The 10269-nt window shown below is 45.4% G+C and overlaps 1 protein-coding gene across 4 annotated transcripts in view; it reads right to left on the minus strand.

Annotated features, from left to right (window-relative positions):
* The window catches only part of UGDH (UDP-glucose 6-dehydrogenase), a 26236-nt gene extending 19711 nt beyond the window's left edge, over positions 1 to 6525 (minus strand). Inside the window, exons 1-2 of one of the 4 annotated variants that reach the window (XR_015729282.1) lie at positions 5877 to 6188; positions 2399 to 2450 (exon numbers count right to left, since the gene is read on the minus strand). The gene's annotated coding sequence lies outside the window, so the exon portion shown is untranslated. Of the gene's footprint in view, positions 1 to 2398; positions 2451 to 5876 lie in introns of all 4 variants that reach the window. The other 3 variants (XM_087875433.1, XR_015729281.1, XM_087875432.1) reach the window with 3 other exon arrangements.
* Between the last annotated feature and the right edge of the window lie 3744 nt (positions 6526 to 10269).

Genomic DNA, 10269 nt, shown 5'->3' on the forward strand with positions numbered 1-10269 from the left:
TGTCTGTCTGTCTGTCTGCCTGCCTGCCTGCCTGCCTGCCTGCCTGTCTTACTATTTATCTATTATCTGTATCTACCATGTTTCCCCGAAAATAAGACCCTGTCTTATATTTTTTTGAACCCTGAAATAAGTGCTTGGCCTTATTGCCATGCACTCCAAAGCCCGATTGGGCTTATTATCAGGGGATGTCTTATTTGGGGGGAAACAGAGTTAAGGATTTCACTCTGTGGGTCACATTGGATTTCCAATAGTTACACCCCAGTAATCGCATCAACTTAACCGATCTGAAGATCATGTAACTTCCTTTCGACCAAATGAAGTCACACTGCTGTTATTATCTGCCGTTTAGGCTGACCTAATCCAGCATTTTATATTCCATATATACCGGTACGTACTTCCCAATGCAATAGTTCTGGATTTGTGATTGAAATCCACATTTCAATCAGCATTTGTCAATCAGCAATCAGAAGCTCCCAACTTTCTTTGTGGCAATCAAGAGATCTAATAATGCTGGTCAGCATGAGTTCAAAAATGTTCAAACCGTCCCATAGCTGCCTCATAAATCAGGGGCGAGAAATGTTCTCCAGATGTTATTGGGTTGCAACTTCGGCCCACATTTACCATAGCAAAGACCAGTGGAGATTTTAACATCTGGGAAGACAGCACTTTCAGGAGGATTCCTTATTTTTTGGGGGGGTAGGAAGGAAGAAAGGCTACGAGGACATGGCTTTCCTGACAGGCTGTCTTATTGGTTGACCACAAATATGATGCAGAAACTTACCAAATATGGCAAGAAACGAAGCAAAGTCTCCTATTAAAGCAGGAATATAAATGTCTTCCTTTATAACTTTTTGAAATAAAGCATAATAATATAGTTCTGTCATGGCGAACCTATGGCAAGTGTGCCACAGGTGGCACGCGGAGCCATCTCTGTGGGCACCCGGGCTGTTGCCCTAGGTCACCTCCACCACGCATGCGCACCCCCAACTGATTTTCAGCTGGCACCGCCCACTTTGCCCCTCCCCTCCCAGGAGTCTCCACGCGGCCCGTTTGGATGCCAGGTAAGTACAGGGCTCGCGTGGAGGCTCTGGGAGGGGCAGAAAATGGGCCTCCGGAAGTCTGGAAACGGGCTGTTTCCAGTCTCCAGAGGGCCAGGGGCGGCCGTTTTTGTCCTCCCCAGGCTCCAGGAAAGCCTCTGGAGCCTGGGGAGGGCAAAAAAACAGGCCTACCGGAAGTCCGGAAACAAGCCATTTCCGGCCTCCGGAGGCTTCAGGGAGGCCTGCTAGGCCCAAAACGGGAGTGTGGGAGGGTCGTATACGCATGCACGGGGGCGGGGGGGGCGGAGCAGTGCAGGGGGGATTGTGTGCAGAGGCATTGTATTATGGGTGTGGACACATGCGCGCGCGACCCCCCTCACTCCCCTCGCTTTTGGCACGCAACGGCAAAAAGGTTTGCCAGCACTGGTAATAATGGGTCAACGACTGAATGCTAAACCGTGAATTTAGCGATGAGATCTCAGTAACTCTTAGTCAATAGACATAGATATTCATTGCCCTGGAACTAGATATGCTTGAAGAAAAAAAAATCTTCTTTGGCACTCAATTATGTCTTTGATTGCGGTCCAGCCATAGGTCTCAGTTCATAAAAGAAAGCTTTATTTCAACATAAGTGAATCTTATGTGAATCTTAATTTTCCATCTATTTCAACGGCATGGGGAAAAAAAATAGGGCTAATATTATAGGGATCAGAAACACAAGATTAGGGAGATTTCTTATCATTCCTTCTTATAGGTAAAGGTAAAGGTTCCCCTCGCACATATGTGCTAGTCGTTCCCGACTCTAGGGGGTGGTGCTCATCTCCGTTTCAAAGCCGAAGAGCCAGCGCTGTCCGAAGACGTCTCCGTGGTCATGTGGCCAGCATGACTCAACGCCAAAGGTGCACGGAACGCTGTTCCTTTCCCACCAAAGGTGGTCCCTATTTTTCTACTTGCATTTTTTACGTGCTTTCGAACTGCTAAGTTGGCAGAAGCTGGGAGAAGCAACGGGAGCTCACCCCGTTACGCAGCGGTAGGGATTCGAACCACTGAACTGCCAACCTTTCGATCGACAAGCTCAGCGTCTTAGCCACTGAGCCACCGCGTCCCCCATATTATATACACCGCGTCTCCTTCTTATAATATACCGTAATTACATTTATAACCCCAAGAATGTTTTTTTTTCCCCATGTAACCTATAGAATGTTAGTAACCAACTTCAAACCAGCTTAAATACCAATTGTGCAATGGATCCGGACCTCCACAATTTGCTTAAGGGAACTTGAAATACCACCCTAAATACATACAATACAGAACTGGGGGGAAAGAGAAAAAAAAAATCTTCATTTTTCCCTAGCCCTTACCTTAAGATCCACTCCTCCCAGGACTTGTTCTAAGAATAAAAAACGAGCTTTCCTGAAAAGAAAAAAAATCAGGATAGAAACTAGCGGTACCAACGCTGTAGTACTGATGCAATGATCCAAAAGACAACACGGTAAAAAAAAGTAATGCAGTGCTGAAAATTAATGAAGGCGATATGTAGAGGACTTTAAAAGAGTCTTTTGGAAATTATAATAGATTTACTTTAAAACAGCCTCTGGGAAAGGAAGAGCTGCGTGTTAAATATTCTTTCTGAACTTTACAATTGCAGAGCCCGGGAGGATAATTATTCCAGATTAAACAGATTGGGGGTTTGATGGAGTGAATCAATGAAGGATGCTGAATAAATTGGCTCATCCATCAGGTCTTATTGAGGGGAACCCCCGTTTTTTTTTATAAACCCCCCAAAGCAAGCATGATTTCCCCCTCCACATTTCCATCACTGGCCGGGAGACAAAAGCAGCTTCAAAATAAAGCTGCTTTTGGGAACACGAATCCCAGGCAATCTTCAGTCTCAGTCAGTCCTCTCACTTATGCTGGGAAATTCCCAGAATGAATGAAAGGGGGGGGAGGATGGGAAGCATGGGAGAGAAAGCATCCTCCTCCACTCCAGATGTGCAGCCTCTTGCCCCACATCACAGGAAAAGCAGGCCAGGAGGGAGGGAGGGAGGCCCACATCAGCCAGAGAAATGGAAGAAAGGATGTTTTAAAGAGGAAGGGGGGAGAAAGAAAGGAAGGAAGGAAGGAAGGAAGGAAGGAAGGAAGGAAGGAAGGAAGGAAGGAAAGAAAGAAAGAAAGAAAGAAAAAGGGAGAAGGAAGGAAGGAAGGAAAGAAAGAGAAAGAAAGAAAGAAAGAAAGAAAGAAAGAAAGAAAGAAAGAAAGAAAGAAAAGAAAAAGGGAGAAGGAAGGAAGGAAGGAAGGAAGGAAGGAAGGAAGGACCCATCTTAGCCAAAGAAACTGAGGAAATAGGATGTTTTAAAAAAGGAAGAAAGGGGGAAAAGAAAGAGAAAGATGGAGAGAGAGAGAAAGAAAGAGAGAAAGAAAGACCCATCTCAGCTAGAGAAACTGAGGAAATAGGGCATTTTAAAGAGGAAGGAAGGGAAAGAAAGAGAGATGGAGTGAGTGTGTGTGTGTGTGAGAGAGAGAGAGAGAGAGATGGAAAGAAAGAGAGAAAGAAAGGCCGACCTCAGTGAGAGAAACTGAGGAAATAGGATGTTTTAAAGAGGAAGGAAGAAAGGGGGGGGAAGAAAGATGGAGAGAAAGAGAGAAAGAAAGAAAGAGAAAGAAAGAAAGAAAGATTCACCTCAGTCAGAGAAACTGAGAAAATAGGATGTTTTAAGGAAGGAAGGAAGGAAGGGGGGGAAGAAATAGAGAGATGGAGAGAGAGAGAGGGAGAGAGAGAGAGAAAGAAAGAAAGAAAGAAAGAAAGAAAGAAAGAAAGAAAGAAAGAAAGAAAGAAAGAAAGAAAGAAAGAAAGAAAAAGAAAGAAAGAAAGAAAGAAAGACCCACCTCAGCCAGAAAAACTGAGGAAATAGGACATTTTAAAGAGGAAGGAAGGAAGGGGGGGAGAGAGAGAGAGAGAGAGAAAGAGAGAAAGAGAGAAAGAGAGAGAGAGAAAGAAAGAAAGAAAGAAAGAAAGAAAGAAAGAAAGAAAGAAAGAAAGATCCACCTCAGTCAGAGAAACTGAGGAAACAGGACATTTTAAAGAGGAAGGAAGATAGGGGGGAAAGAAAGAGAGAGATGGAGAGAAAGAGAGAGAAAGAAAAAGAAAGAAAGAAAGATTCACCTCAGTCAGAGAAACTGAGAAAATAGGATGTTTTAAGGAAGGAAGGAAGGAAGGAAGGAAGGAAGGAAGGAAGGAAGGAAGGAAGGAAGGAAGTGGGGAAGAAATAGAGGGAGAGAGGGAAAGAAAAAAAGATTCACCTCAGTCAGAGAAACTGAGAAAATAGGATGTTTTAAGGAAGGAAGGAAGGAAGGAAGGAAGGAAGGAAGGAAGGAAGGGGGGAAGAAATAGAGAGAGGGAGAGAGGGAAAGAAAGAAAGAAAGAAAAAGGGAGAAGGAAGGAAGGAAGGAAAGAAAGAGAAAGAAAGAAAGAAAGAAAGAAAGAAAGAAAGAAAGAAAGAAAGAAAAGAAAAAGGGAGAAGGAAGGAAGGAAGGAAGGAAGGAAGGAAGGAAGGAAGGACCCATCTTAGCCAAAGAAACTGAGGAAATAGGATGTTTTAAAAAAGGAAGAAAGGGGGAAAAGAAAGAGAAAGATGGAGAGAGAGAGAAAGAAAGAGAGAAAGAAAGACCCATCTCAGCTAGAGAAACTGAGGAAATAGGGCATTTTAAAGAGGAAGGAAGGGAAAGAAAGAGAGATGGAGTGAGTGTGTGTGTGTGAGAGAGAGAGAGAGAGAGAGATGGAAAGAAAGAGAGAAAGAAAGGCCGACCTCAGTGAGAGAAACTGAGGAAATAGGATGTTTTAAAGAGGAAGGAAGAAAGGGGGGGGAAGAAAGAGATGGAGAGAAAGAGAGAAAGAAAGAAAGAGAAAGAAAGAAAGAAAGATTCACCTCAGTCAGAGAAACTGAGAAAATAGGATGTTTTAAGGAAGGAAGGAAGGAAGGGGGGGAAGAAATAGAGAGATGGAGAGAGAGAGAGGGAGAGAGAGAGAGAGAGAGAGAAAGAAAGAAAGAAAGAAAGAAAGAAAGAAAGAAAGAAAGAAAGAAAGAAAGAAAGAAAGAAAGAAAGAAAAAGAAAGAAAGAAAGACCCACCTCAGCCAGAAAAACTGAGGAAATAGGACATTTTAAAGAGGAAGGAAGGAAGGGGGGGAGAGAGAGAGAGAGAGAGAAAGAGAGAAAGAGAGAAAGAGAGAGAAAGAACGAAAGAAAGAAAGAAAGAAAGAAAGAAAGAAAGAAAGAAAGAAAGATCCACCTCAGTCAGAGAAACTGAGGAAACAGGACATTTTAAAGAGGAAGGAAGATAGGGGGGAAAGAAAGAGAGAGATGGAGAGAAAGAGAGAGAAAGAAAAAGAAAGAAAGAAAGATTCACCTCAGTCAGAGAAACTGAGAAAATAGGATGTTTTAAGGAAGGAAGGAAGGAAGGAAGGAAGGAAGGAAGGAAGGAAGGAAGGAAGGAAGTGGGGAAGAAATAGAGGGAGAGAGGGAAAGAAAAAAAGATTCACCTCAGTCAGAGAAACTGAGAAAATAGGATGTTTTAAGGAAGGAAGGAAGGAAGGAAGGAAGGAAGGAAGGAAGGAAGGGGGGAAGAAATAGAGAGAGGGAGAGAGGGAAAGAAAGAAAGAAAGAAAGAAAGAAAGACCCACCTCAGCCAGAGAAACTGAGGAAAGAGGACGTTTTTTAAAGAGGAGGGGGGGGAGAAAGAAAGAAAGAGAGGGAGAGAGAGATGGAGAGAAAAAAGAGAGGAAGGGAGGAAGAGAAGAAAGGCCCTCTTTCCCCCCCCAAAGGACCCTGGAGGCGGATTACCTGCGGGGCGACGAGGCGAGGCGAGGCGAGGCGGGCGGGCGGCGGAGGCCAAGTGGGGCCTCCCTGCAGCGCCTTCCCGCTTTAAAGCGGCGCCTTCCTCGGGCAGGAGGAGCCGGCGCTGATTTTGGCCGGCCCGCCCCCCCTTCAGGCACGGAGGCGGCCCAGGGCGAATTGCGGCGCCGGAGCCGGGCTGGGCCTCGGAGCGGGCGGGGAAGGCCGAGGAGGCAGGCAGGCAGGCAGGGAGGGAGCCCAGCCGCCCATCGCCTCCTCCTCTTCCGCCGGAGGATGCCCAGCGCCGCCGCCGCCGCCGCCGCCTCTGCCTCTTCCCGCTTGGCCCTGGGAAGGAAGGGAAGACAGAAGAAAGGAAAGAAGGAAGGAAGGAAGGAAGAAGGGGGAAGGAGGGAGGGAAGGAAGGAAAAAGAGAGGGAGAAGGGGAAGGAGAAAGGTGTTAGGAGAAAGGGAAGGGAAGGAAGGGAGGGAGGAAGGGAGGACAGAAGAAAAGAAGGAAGGAAGGAGGGGAAAACGGAGAGAGGAAGAAGGAAGGAAAAAGAGAGGGAGAGAAGGGGAAGGAGAAAGGTGTTAGGAGAAATGAAAGGGAAGGAGGAAAGGAGGACAGACAAGGATGCAGAAGAAGGAAGAAAAAAAGTATGGACAAGGGAGAAGGGAAGGACCAGGGTGGGAGGGAAGAAGGAAGGAAGGAAGGAAGGGAAAACGAAGAGAGGAAGAAGAAAGGAAGGAAGGAAGAACAGGGAAGGAGAGAAATGGAAGGAAGTGAGGAAAAAGAAAGGGAGAGAAGGGGAAGGAGAAAGGTGTTAGGAGAAACGAAAGGGAAGGAGGAAGGAAAGGACAGAAGAAAAGGAGGGGAAAACAGGAAGAAGAAAGGAAGGAGGGGAAAACGGAGAGGGAGAGAAGGAAGGAAGGAAAAAGAGGGAGAGAAGGGGAAGGAGAAAGGTGTTAGGAGAAACGAAAGGGAAGGAGGAAGGAAAGGACAGAAGAAAAGGAGGGGAAAACAGGAAGAAGAAAGGAAGGAGGGGAAAACGGAGAGGGAGAGAAGGAAGGAAGGAAAAAGAGGGAGAGAAGGGGAAGGAGAAAGGTGTTAGGAGAAACGAAAGGGAAGGAAGGAGGGAGGAAAGGAGGACAGACAAGGATGCAGAAGAAGGAAGAAAAATAGTATGGACAAGGGAGAAGGGAAGGACCAGGGTGGGAGGGAGGGAGGGAGGGAAAACGAAGAGAGGAAGAAGAAAGGAAGGAAGAACAGGGAAGGAGAGAAATGGAAGGAAGTGAGGAAAAAGAAAGGGAGAGAAGGGGAAGGACAAAGGTGTTAGGAGAAACAAAAAGGAGGGAGGGAGGGAGGAAAGGAGGACAGACAAGGATACAGAAGGAAGGAAGAAAAGGAGAATGGGCAAGGGAGAAAGGAAGGACAGAGTGGGAAGTAAGAAAGAAGGAAGGAAGGAGGGGAAAACAGAGAGGAGGGAGAAAGGAAGAGAAGGAAGGAAGGAAGAAGAGGGAAGGAGAGAAATGAAAGGAACCTGAGATCCATAAGTTTTGCATGGAGGGGAAATTTCATTTTAGGCAAACCTGTTGCAAGAGGAAACCCCGAGGCTTAAACAGCTGAAGGAGCTGTTGGTCCTTCTTCTCCGGAGCCGAGCAAGGGGCGTAAACCGAGTTCATTCAATAAACCATGGCTAATTCAAAGGTTGTCTTAATGCAAACCTTTCAAGCCCGTATAAACTGGGCAAGAAAATTACATTAATGATATGACACGAATGATATCAGTGGCGCGCAGGTAAGGAAATAGGGACTTTGAAATGTGACTTTTGCAACTCCAGGTTTTTCTCTTCCATCATGTAGAGGGGCACCAGATCCTTTTCTGGACTTGCAAACGAAGTGACGACGGAAGTTTCTGGATTAATAAACCGAGTTTTCCAAAAGAAGCCACAATCGTCCAGATTCGCAGTCGCCCAAGCTATAAAAGGAGGCTACAAATAATGCTGCTTGAGATCTGACGATAGGCTAAATTGCACATGGATGCATTATAGTCCAGCAATAATTGCCGATTAAATGTTTTAATAGTGAAACCAGTAGCCGATTTTAAAGGAAATCTGTGGTCTCCCAACATTGTAAAACTCTTTCTCATGAAGACTAGCCTGGATGTCAGAAAATTACAGAACGGCCTAATCCTTTCTGACAATTCAATTGTGCTGGTTTAACAGGGAGCAAATGTTTGGGGAAGGATGTTTTAAGTTTAGGTTGGGTATTGGGAAAGTTCTTGGCCATTTAAACTTACCAAAATGATGCCATTTTACCAGAATATTCTAGAGGACACTGGGGAAAATTGCCTAATGATGGGCGAGAGCGTCAGCGTATACATTTCATGTAAATAAAATGAAGAACCGTAGATCCCAATTTGTTCATGGGCTCCGTGGACGAGAAGTTTATGCGATTTTCGAGAGCAGGATATTAAATCTATCCGAAACCCAACCATGCAGTAGTTACAAAAGTTAAGATTGGAACAATATGGCATCGGATACAAAATCTCCAAGGGATGGAGTTATGATGTGGTTTTTCCCCCGTTTGGTGTTAATTTCCCCTCTCCTAAAATTCACACTCTGGTCGCTATGAGTCAGTAAATTTGAACTGCTGCTCAGTGCAAAAATCTAAATGACACCATTGGCAATAGAAGACTGTTAATTACTGTTATTCACTACTGCATGAAAAATGCTTTTGCAGAATATTCAGTAGGGAGTTCTTCAGGAGAAAGATCCATCCATGGCTGGGAAATGCTAGGAGTTGACGTTCACAAGTTTTAAAATTGCTCATGTTGGTTATCTCTGAACTAAGAGGTGCTCCTTCAGTTTATCTGTATACTTCTGGGACAGTTCAACAATACGTTGGAAAGAAAATCCATCTGGTTCAGTTCCAAGCCAGGAGAAAGGCACTGGAGACAAAATGGAGGCTGGAGGCTAATTGGAAAGAGGTGTTGTGGCTCCGTTGCCTGAGCCTGGGCTATCGACAGATGCAGACTCTGAGAGTGAGGGAGAGGAGTTGGCAAGGCCTCCCTCTCCAGGACCCTCCTCTCTGGCAATGCCTCCAGAGGACACCAAAGGCCAAGAGATAGGCCCAGAGCCAAGCACGTCCCCGCAGCCACAGGTGGACAGCGACGAAGAAGATAAGTACTGGCTGGATCCTCGACAGCAGCGCAGGGAGAAGCGTGCGCAGCAGAGGGGAAGGCGTGCCAGAGATTAGCGGAGTCACTGGACCACACCCCACAGGGTATAAATGTGGGTGTGGTGGCCGGGTCAGTTTGTGACGAGCAAAAACTAGAAATAATCCATGATCTCTGCATTACTGGATTTCTGCCTGCCTTGTCGGACTGCATTTGGACTAATCCTTGTATTGCTGAAACTTTGCCTGCTTTATCGGAATGCTTGCAGTCTAATCTTTGTTTTGTGTGAGTAAAGTCTGAATTGGCAGCTAGCCACTGGGTTGCTGCCAGCTTTATCTTCAAAGACTTTGTCGTGTGGCTTATTAACTCCGGGCCGTCTGTGGGGGTGCGTGTTTGGGACGGGGACAGAACAAGAGGGTCCATTTATTAATGAAGCAGAACCACCAAGCACGTGTGATTCTGGGCAGCTGACCACATGACGTTCAAAGTGGAAGGTTTTTTATACCTTCTCTTGGGCTTTGCACTTGAGCTTCCTGTTCCTGTGCAAGAACATGTCTTCTATTAGCTGTTGTCAGACTCCCATGGGGTCGTGTAGGGGTCATAGCTGGCTCTATAGGCAAAGTGCAAATCCTAGGTGTTTGAGTTACGTTTGGTTGAAGTTTGGAGGGTGATGCAACAATTCCTATTATGGCTTAATGGCTTTGCCCTGTGTTGGTTCTCGGATGAGGGCTAATCAGACTTTTCTGCAGGGAGTAACGGATTACCAAATCTGCATTTCTAAAAGCTGCCTCAATTTAGTATCTGCTTGGAGGCTGGGGCTCTGAATTTCTGTCTCCCTTAAGGTTTTTTTTTTTTATTTCTCTTTTAAGGGAAATATTTTATACTGCCTTTTTTCCCCCCACAGATATGTAAATAAGGCTGACATTTCTTCCTGTAGGAAAGTGCAGGACACTTTTAATTAGAATTTCAAAATCAGAGGGAAACGTACCGATTTAAAATACAGAGTCTGTATGTGCATCCACTGAACACAACGCACCTGTGCAACTGTTGACTCTCAATAAAAAAAAACCAGATAAACTTTGAAATCACTGTAAACAAATCCAAAAGGGCTCAGGAAATGCTACATGTCAAGATAGAACATGCTATTTTGGAGTGACACATTAGCAAAGGAGACCAGTCTTCCCTGACACCAAAGCAGAGCAAAATGACTGAGAAATACAAAATCCA

This window comes from Pantherophis guttatus, chromosome 8 (assembly GCF_059756535.1).
Source record: "Pantherophis guttatus breed Tessera chromosome 8, ASM5975653v1, whole genome shotgun sequence".
In the NCBI taxonomy this organism is placed as follows: domain Eukaryota; kingdom Metazoa; phylum Chordata; class Lepidosauria; order Squamata; family Colubridae; genus Pantherophis; species Pantherophis guttatus.